Source organism: Solanum pennellii, chromosome 12, assembly GCF_001406875.1.
Source record: "Solanum pennellii chromosome 12, SPENNV200".
NCBI classification, from domain to species: Eukaryota; Viridiplantae; Streptophyta; class Magnoliopsida; order Solanales; family Solanaceae; genus Solanum; species Solanum pennellii.
The window spans coordinates 5,318,923-5,329,740 of NC_028648.1; the positions used below are offsets into that span (position 1 = coordinate 5,318,923).

General features: G+C 35.5%; 2 pseudogenes; both read right to left on the reverse strand.

The window, feature by feature from the left end:
• Positions 1 to 7,326: 7,326 nt before the first annotated feature.
• On the reverse strand, positions 7,327 to 9,376 carry LOC107006776 (annotated as a pseudogene).
• LOC114075215 lies at positions 9,321 to 9,847 on the reverse strand (annotated as a pseudogene).
• Between the last annotated feature and the right edge of the window lie 971 nt (positions 9,848 to 10,818).

Here is a 10,818-nt window from a genome sequence, read left to right on the forward strand (position 1 = left end):
GAGAGAAAGTAAAATTTGAATTGTTAGTATTCCATTAGTTAAGAAATAATTATTCAAATATCATACTGATAAGAGATTTGTGTATTTGATTTAATTTTTCAAAATATATGATATAATTAATAAGAAGTGGTATTATATGTAATTTTTTAAACTAAAGGTAGAAATATGCATATATGATACTAAAATATGTCTTGTTAATTGATTTTTTAATTTTAAATAAACTTGAAAAATCCAATCCCAACAACATATTAGGTTGGGCCAACCCCATGGGCTAAGCCCATTTTGACGTCTCTACTCCTAATTTTACATGCCATAATTTGAACCCTATTTTACTTAAAATATGTATTTATATGAATAAAACCTACTTCTTCTCCTTTTTTTAAAAAATGATAAGAAATAACCAGCCGTCATTTTTTAGGTGTGCATAGATGAAACCCTAGTTCCTAGCCGCACTGACATAGATAAAACCCTAGCTACTATGCAGTAGTTTGCAAATGACATAGTGCTAATTTACACTAGATAAGCTCGATTCAGAAGGAAAATCTTTTGATTTCGATCTCTACAATCAAACTAGTGCTCCTTCTTAATAGCAGTCCCCATGCTTTGATTCTAAATCCCTAACCATCTCAGATATTCAATGTCTGGTTTGATAAGACCAGAAAGAAATGACTCTTTTTTCCCTCCTCAAAAGCAACGAATTTCGAACTTGATATCTCCGATATGAAAATCCCAAACCCAAAGTTAGTCGGAAGAGTCAATTCTTTTCACCTTCTTCCATTTACTGTTACTGATTTTGTATTTATGGAAGAGATTGTGATTTGTGGCGGAAGAGGAAGATTGAACAGAAAATAAAAATTGCGGCTCTCCCAACTTATATATATATATATATATCCGGTACGCCCTTAGCTTCTTCTTCTTTGATTCATTCTTCACATGTTTGATTCCTAAATAGATAAAAAGTCTTTTATTATTGTTAATTTTGCTAGCAATAAACCTGATATCTTAAAGATTTTGATTTCAAGAACACTTTTTTTCAACTTTATGGCAATTCCAATATGACCCATTACTGTTTCTTTCTGCCAGCATCTGTGAGTTTAAGTGAATTTGATAAGTGGGGGAGATGTAAAATTAGTTTATCTATGGAATTGTCCTATTTTAGTTAAACAATAAATGAAGATCCCCTGATGTATAGTGAAGTAGTAGATAAAAGGAAAAGAATTTATTAACTGTTGTGGTAATGTCCAAATAAAAAAGATGTTATCTTGTTTATAAGTTTCCCTTTAATAGAAAATAAGGAACTTTTCTGTTAAAAGTTTATGTAATTTACATACTGGAAATATCAGAAGTAAAATAACTTAGATGCCTGTAAAATGTGTTTGGAGGTTAGAGGTGTTCCCTAACTTACTCTAGAGTGATTGTATGATGATGCTAAGACTTGGTTCTGGACTATGGAGGTGACTCGGAACGTTTCAAGTACTCTTAGTCCATCTTTATTTGCATTGGCTATGGATATACTTAAGCATCACATTCAAGGATTGGCTCCTTGTTCCATGTTATTTGCACGTGGCATAGTTCTGATTGACGAGACACGAGGGGGACTTAACACAATATTGGAGGTTTAGAGACATACTTTTGATTCAAAAGTTGAGCATGACAAAAATTGATTACTTGTAGTGCAAGTTGAATGACGTGTTTTATGAAAGGGATGTGGACGTGAGATGCTTGACACACTTGTTATCCCTTAGAGGAAGTTTAAAGTACATGGGTTAGTGTTCCAAGGTAATAGGTAGATTATCGAGGATTTCACTCATCGTATTGGGGCATGGTGATGAAATGGAGGCTAACATCCGGTGTTCTGTGTGATAAGAATGTACCACCTAAGCATAAAAGTTAGCTCTACCGAGTGGCGAGTCTTCTACATGAGGCTAAATGTTGGCGATCGAGAATTCGCGAGATGAGAGATGAGGATATTTCGTGAATGTATGGTGTACGAGAAGAGATAAAATTAGGAATAAAGATATTCGGGACAAGTTAGAAGTGGATCCGGTTCAGGATAAGATGTGAAAAGTGAGCTGAGATGGTTTGGGCATGTGAGGAGGAGAGATGCAAATGTCACGATTAGGAGGTTTGATTTGTTGGTCATAGTAGCTTGAGGAGTAGTAGAGGTAGGCCTTAAAAGTATTTAGTGAGGTGATTAGACAATATATGAATCATCTCCAGTTTATCAAGAACATGACTCTTGATAGAATGGTGTGAAGGTCGAAGATTAGTTAGTTGGCAAGAGTTCTCGTTCACTTTAAGGGAGTATTAGTATCGTTCGTTTCTTTCCCTTATTTTTTAGATTTCTATTACTAGCTGTTTCTAAAATATCTTATTATCTTGTTATATTTATTTCTATTGCCTCTTTTTCATTGTTTGCTCAACCAGTTTTTTTTCTCTTTAAAACAACCTTTCTACCTTCTTAGGGCAAGATATGCGTTCACTCTATCCTCCCCAAACCCCACTTGTGAAAACACATTGGGTTTATTGCCTATACATTGTGAAAAGTAAATGATCTAGAATCTAGATAATTTTTTTATGACAAAGGAAACCTGCAGCCGCTACTCTTTGGGTCTAGGTCATGTTAAGTTGCTAATAAGTTTCTGAAATTTATATTTGTTCAATTACATGAATGTTTGAAGATTTCCTTTAATAAAGCAGGGTGCAACTTAATGCGCGTTTCATAACTAGATTCCCAGTAATTACCAAAATTGGATTGTCTCAAGTAAAATGCAATAATTAATTTTGAAGCACTTAATCTGACCAGAAAGGCTAGATCAAGTGGACAGAATTCTCCACCTCCAACCTTGAGGTTGGGGGATTGAGTCACCAAGGTAACAAGGTGGAGAGGACCAGTATTGACTCCTAGGGACAGAGGGGTATGAGGTTGGTAGATTTAGGTTACCATATAAAAAATAATTAAAAGATTATATTGATCTAGTCAAATACAGAACCACAACTGAAGGAACACTCAAATTGATTAAAGTCGCAATAATAATCATAACACTTGAAATATAAGTATGCCTAAACCTCACAACATTTGTTCGTTATTATTTCTAGCTCCAAGAAAAGCTTTGACACGCCAATGCATAAAATGATGCTTCAGGAGTTCACGTATTTGAGTATCATCGTCATCGTCATCTGTCGACTTCTCAGTTGACACTAACTCACCTTTATCTAGCAAAACAAGGCTTTCTTCGTAAATTGTCATAATAAAAAGAGTACATAGTACCAGCAATATTGAAGCTTTCCTTTGTTTCCATCTCAGGATTATACTTAGCTAGCATCCCTGTTATATCAATAACAATATTTTACGACAATCAGTAACATCTAGTACCATGCCGAACTAGCTCAAATTCCCCTACCGCAGTGCAATATTATATTCTTTACGCCTTGAATATGTGTCTCCGTACCTTTTCATTACCCAAATGGAGTAACTACTGCACCAAACACGTGTATCATTTACTGAACCAAAATTTGTGCAACATTCAAATTTGTAGGTGGTTCATGAACCAAAATTTTTGGTAATGATCATTTGTGAAATATCTCCTCCTTGATATCAAACATCATAATCATCTCCACCCTTCTCTCCCATTCCTCTTGTATGCAATCCAGTGGACTTCCCCACAAACTTCAACTTGTTTCCAAAAGTTTTCTACGACACCAATACCTGGATAAAACCATCAAAATCCTTTTAGATTCCTGAACTAAGTGCATATATCTTGACTTTAGGTGGCATCAAGTATTGATCATCACCATGAGCATATACCATCCTCACAACCTTGTAGTCTCTTGTTTTAACAACAAAGCCAAACCCAAAGACAAACATGTAAGTCCTTGAGTTATCACAAAAAAGAGGTGTCATTGGGAGGGTGAGACATCTGTATATCCTAGGGTTCCAAAGTACGAGACAACTTCTATATTCTAATAAGTCATCTAACACACAGAGAATACCGTTTCATACACCAATTATCCTACAATAGAAATAATCTGGTACTTCGCCATTAAAAAATGATTTTAATGGTATTACAGTGTCAAGATCTAATACATCCACAAGTTAGATTTTTTCCTTCTTGAGACCTGTTTTGAAATACCTTTTGAAAAAATGTGTAGGTTTTTTTAAAATGACTGGCTGTTCTGTATGTAGTCAAATGGAGTCGGCGATTGAAAGTAGTACATCCAAAATTTTGATAAACATCTTAATTGGAGGAGAAAATTTTGATAAATATCTCTGACATTTTTCTTTGGTTACGAAGTTGGGTGGGAAAGGGAGAGCTCTAGAAAGAGAGATTGATTGATGGGCTTGGACATGTTTTGAAGTATCAATAGTGAATAGAGCTTCAATGTGATGCTAAGTAGTTAGAGGAACCACTATTTATATATGGCAAATACAGTAAAGACTAAATTTTGTACCAAAAACAATAATTGGATTCTAAACTAGAAAGGTAATTTTTCAATAACTTGCTTAAGATCTCTCCTCACATTTAGGAAACAAAATCATGATAATTTATTTGAGCTTAACAAAATCATGATCTATTTATTTGGCTTCAAAATAGAGAATTCAAAAAATGACTTGTCATTTTTGAGATCTATAGCTTTAGTTTGAGTATTTACTGTTTATAGCTACTGTTTGGATTACTAAGTGGGAAAAAACTTCTCTCGCCTCTTTGCCCAATCTCGCTCGTCTCTCTTCTCTTTCTCTCTCTCTCTATATGGTTGTATCCTCTCTCTCTCCTTCTTTGTGTTCTTTATGTCCACCTATCTGTATTTCTATATTTTTGAGGTGTCATGTAACTGTAGTTGTTGTACTGGTAGTGTTCTTGTCTCACCAAGTCTTTGAACATGTGACCTCATGGTGCTAAACCCACTTTATTGACCATTTAGATGTCATTTGTTTTCATTAAGATTTAGATGTATGAATTTGAATCCATTTGAATGATTAAGATGTTGTTTCTAGATCTGAATACCGGATAATTCCATCCATTCCGTCTCTCCAACTTTCCTATTCTAGTTTATCTAATAGCCAAGCAATTGAGTTTCCGAATAACATAAGTTAGTAAGCACCAAGTTTTTAATACAACATAATGTCTGGGACTTAGCCTTCTACTTTTTCATGATCTTGTTATACCAAGTCAAACTAAAACTCTAGGAATCACCAAGAGAATGGAAGAGAGAACACAATAGGATTGCTAGCAAAAATTGTATTGTGGAGAACTTTGATTTTTATTTTGAAAACATGTTCTCTTATAGTCAACTGTACAAAGAGTATCTGTTGCAACACGAACACACACACAGTAGGGTGTGAAGGTCGAGGATTAGGCTAGAAAGTTAGTTGGTAAGATTTTCGTTCACTTTCCTTGAGTATTAGCATTATATTCGTTTCTTTCCCCTTTTTTAAATTTCTATCACTACCTCTTATTTCTATATCTTGGTATCTTGATTATATTTGTTGCTATTGCCTTCATTTCATTGTTTGCTCATCAAAGCCACGCTTTATGAGCGCTTAAGACCTGAAGCAAGACCCAAAACGTGTTAGGCACGTTGCGTCGCTTTTATGTGCGCTTCAGTGTCGTCTTGAAGGTTCTAAGACAAACATTTCCTTGAAAATGAACTTCTTTATGAATAAGTGAAACTAAATCATTGTTATTTCACTTTTTCATTAAAAAAAATCAATTTCTTGTCATATATTTGTCATCCATGTCTATAATTATTAGTCTTGAAATATATATATATATATATATATATATATATTCTTTTTACCCTTTGCGCCTTTTTTCATTAAAGTCCACACTTTATTTGCGTTTAAAGCCCCCACGGACCTTAAAACTATTTTGCGCTTTTCACCTTTGATTACACTGAGCCAAGTTCACTCTATCCTCCCCAAACCTCACTTGTGGAAACCAGTGTTATCAAAGGCAAAAAACGCAAAAATCTCTAAGGTCCTGAAGGCTTTAAGCGCAAAGTGCAAATAAAGCGTGACCTTTAATGAAAAAAGGTGCAAAGGAAGAAAAGAATATAAATATTATATTTAGTCTAAGACTAATAATTATAAACATGAATATCAAATATATGACCAAAGAAATTGAATTTTTGTTATGAGAAAGTGAAATATCAATTATTTAGTGTCACTTCTTCATACGAAGCTCATTGGCAAGGAAACATTTACCTTGATGACGACACTGAAGCACACAACACGTTTTGAGCCTCGCTTATGGGGTTAAGCGCGCTTAAAGATAACACTGGTGGGAACACATTGGGTTTGTTGCCGATACATTGTAAAAGTAGACGATTAGAATCTTGATCATGTTTAGTAGCTAATAAGTTCCCTAAATTCATATTTGTCCAATTATGTGAACGTTTGAAGACTTCCTTTAATAAAGTAGGGTTCAATTTAATGCGCTTTTTCGTTAAGAAAAAGCTTACACATGTTATGAACTGTGAAAATCGATCAGGCTATCTACTTTTGGTTACGGCGCAATTAAATATGCATCTCAGAAGGAAAAAGCTTGCAGATGTAATGAACTGAGAAAATCCATCAAGCTGTAATTTTTTCAATTTCAATGGTTAATAAAAAAAAAGAAGGATTTTAAACTTTTGAAATTTTACAATGTTTGCTTGTGTCCTTTTTAAGGGAAGGGAGGCTAGCCTCCTCTCCACTTCTCTGTATCAACAATATAAATAATGTTGTTTAGTATTCACATAACTTATTGTTAGTTCTTTGTTTCTTTTTTTTTTTTAAATTTTAGAATAGAATCTTGAATAATCAATAAATTGCTGGCATCTCTGCATTTTCTATGTGAACAATTGAAGAAAGCTCAGGACTTCGGTAGCGGTTTATCTCATGTTTGATTCAGAAGTTCATAACTAATCAAGAAATAGATTCTCAGCAATTACCAAAATTAGATTATGTAGAGTAAAATGCAATGACTAACACATTTTATTTTGAAGAATTTCATCTGACAAGAAAGTTAGCTCAAGTGGAAAGAGCTCTCAGCTCCAACCTTGAGGTTGGGCCGTTGAGTGATTGAGTCATAGGGAGAGAGGACTCTTGGGTTAACATGTAAAAAGTAATTAAAAGATTCTGAACATTGATTAGTTGATCTAGTCAAATACGAAACCACAACTAGAGCAAAAACTTAAATTTATTAAAATCACAATAATAATCATAACAATTGAATTACACCAAACAACAAATAACTGTGATAAAATAAATTGCGAAGGACTGAGAAGGCAAATATTCCATCTCCCCTATAAGTATGCCTAAACTTCATAAAAAATTGTTCGTTTCTATTTCAGTCTCCAAGCAATGTTGTGACACGCTTATGCATAATATGATGCTTCAGGAGTTCAAGTATTTGATGATGATCATCGTCATCATTATCATCATCATCATCGTCATCATCTGTGGACTTCTCATATGCTAAATCAACTGGAGGCAATAACTCCCCTTTATCTAGCAAAACAAGGGTTTCCTCGTAATTCTCATAGTAAAAAGAGTACATAGTCAACTTTTTCAACACACTTTTTCAACTTCCATTAATCTACAAGTCATTGCTAACACAAATTAAACAAGGAAACTAAGCATTAATTTTTGTCGTGGAACACAGTAACTACAAATGCTACCAAAAAAGATTTCTTTGCTGTACATTTGATCAAAATCTTCATGTACACTCAACTCAACTAGAGAGTGACCAAAAGGAAGGGAAAAGAGTAAAAAAAAAATGATATATATAACTTATCTAGCAAGGGAGGGAAAGGTAATAAAATAAAATGGGCATCAACGACTTCATCAGACCATTCATTCACACTTAACCAATGGCCAAGATCTCTACAATAACCAGTCATCACATAATCAGCAAACAAGTGCGTTAACCGATTCAACTAATTCCAGTCTCCATATTCTTATCTACATGCTCTTTCCATTCTCCTTACCCTTCGTCTACTTTAAAGATTCTACTTATAAAATCCCGAAATCTTTTGGAGTAGAGCTTTGGATCAACAGCATATATAGAAGTGTGATCCACCTGAAATGACTTGTATGCATGTTCTAGTCTTTTGCTGATATCATAATCTTGAAGAATGTCAGTGATGCCCAGGCAAAGGATAGCATTATTAGCCTCACAGATACCCTATTCAGAAGTTGACTCACTTCCACTCCTTGTCACACACATCGCCCTTGCAGGCACATTTGCAGCTGAACTTATAGGTGAATTCCTTTTGTCAATGATCAGTCCCTTATCAGGACTTTCTGCATCATATAAGCAATAATCTTGAGCATCAGCTTTGCCAGAAGGTGACAAATTCATCTCGCCATTGTTACAATAATTGCAGATACGAACACCAATCAAAAGACTGTTATCCATGATATTCTCAGCATCCAGAAACTGAAATCTATATCAATTTGCCTTATAAGCTCTTTATACCAAGATTGAAAGACAAAGTTGAGATCGAGGTCTTTAAGCGTAGTAGTCTCATCGGCCTTTCCTCCTAGCTTATCAGTTGTACGGCCATACGAAGATCCCTTTAAATCAAAACGCTTATGGATCACACGTTCAGAGTAGAACAGGTTCCCCATAACAACAAACGTGTCTTTTGAAATCCAACTATTTTAAAACAGTGTACACCAAAAAAACCTTGTCACCAAGGAGCTTGGGTACTGACTAAAATGCTGATAATAACTTTGAAGCATTCTAATGAACACCTTAACTTCGGATTTCTTCAAAGTTATGATGATAAATCGGTCACGCTGCCACTTTTCCAAGGGGAAGACAGTTCCCTAAGTGCATCACTTCCACAGATAGCTAGCATGTATTCAGCTGGATCTATTCCAAACAACTCCCTAAGTAATTGGGGCATGCTTCTGAGTAGAATACCTGATACCTAGCAGAAGACTAACCACCAAATCATAATTCTTATGTCCTTTGGTTATTGGTTGCCCTGTCTTCTTCATTTCCACAACTTCAGAGTGGCAAGGACTCTTTCGATAATACCCACTTTCATATCCTTCGGAACTCTCAATCTCTTCATCATCATCATCCTCGTCCTCCTCCTCATCATTCCTAGGAACAAATATAGAAGAAGCCTCCTGCTTCACCATCAGATTCCCATATACAAGTCCTAGGTAAATTAACATTCCTTTTGCGCACATTCATCGTCAACGAAGATCTCCTTAGAACCTGACCACCATTACCACCACCAGTACTAAATTCTTGTTTGGATGAACCACTAGTGTAACAAGTCTCCCAATCCCCTTCATATCTTTTCCCATTTGCCCAAATCATAACCCCTTTCCCTTGTTGCAAATTTCACTTCCAAGAACCAACCTACAAATCCCCATTAGCATATAACTTGTCCCCAAACCCATGTTTCCGATCTGCTGCCCACCAACCCCGATACATGTCCCCATCAGCTCCGATAAACGTCCCATACCCATCCATTCTCCCATTCTACATGAGTCGCCCCTGAAGGCCACGAAAACTTTCCTTTACCACTCGCCTTCCCTATTCTCCACTCACCTTCATACATACACCCATCAGACCATAAATACTTCACATTACCATGCGGAACTTTTCCCAAATATGTTCCAGTGTACAGATCTCCGTTCAGAAGCTGATGGAACTCAGCCATATCATCATTCGTTGGCCTTATGCGACATGACCCAACTTGCAATCTTGACCGATTAGCTGATGTACACAACGGAGGGATGATTATCACGTCTCCATCTTCCTCCGGACTAGTTTTCTTCGTCAACAACAACAACAACAGTAGCAGCAACAACAACACAAGGTTTCTTCACAGTTTCACGCATTTACTTCTTTCTTTTTCAGCTCAACTCAACAGTACTGTGCTCTCCGGAGAGTCGGTACCGACGACATTGCCGGTGCCGGAGACTTTTTTAATGATTTTTTTTCTTTCGTTGGTGGTATTGTTGAGCACTCGGCACACTTATTCATTACTAATCTCATATTTCTTCATTATCGCTAAGTTGTTATTTGTGGTATTATTCATTACAAATTAAGGGATCAATGGTATTGGATTCATTAGTTTGAACTAAAATAACATATACGCTTCAAAAACTCAAGATTAATTGTAAGCAAAAATTTAATCATGTACGAAGCATGTGTAGATTATGATTTTCCATGTAATGCAATATGGATGCCAAAGGTGCCGATGAAATTGTGTGTTTTCACTACCTTAGCTGCTTGAGGGTTGATTTGACAGTGGAAAATTTTAAAGAGCGAAAGGTTGTCTGGTGTTATATGTGTAAGGAGGTTGTCGAGGACATGATCATCTTCTTATACATTGCCGGTTGAGTCTGAGGTTATGGTGGGATATGTTTAGGTAGTTTGATACTTCATAGGTAAGAGTGGACACATGGTTCCACTTGCGTTAACGTGGATTGTTTGGAGAGAACTTTTGAAGGACTAGAATCGAGTTTCTCTTAGTTGAGGAATAGATATTCCATTGTTTTCTTTGGCTGTTCACTGAAAGTTCGTTGTTGTATAGATGATTGGTGAAGTTTGTAGAGAATCATATTGTTTTGTAGATTATTTAGCTTTTGGTATAAAACCTGTATATGACAACTTATGGCCATGTTTATGAATGAAATACTCTTACTTGATAAGAAAAGGTATGGGTTAAAAAGTGTAAAACAAAGATGGATTCCCGGCTCATGATGAAGTTGTTTTTCATGCAGAGAACGGGAGATGGTATATCAACACCAAAATCACGGGAACTTTACTTATTGGTAACATAGAGAACAGAGAAGAGGTTCATTTT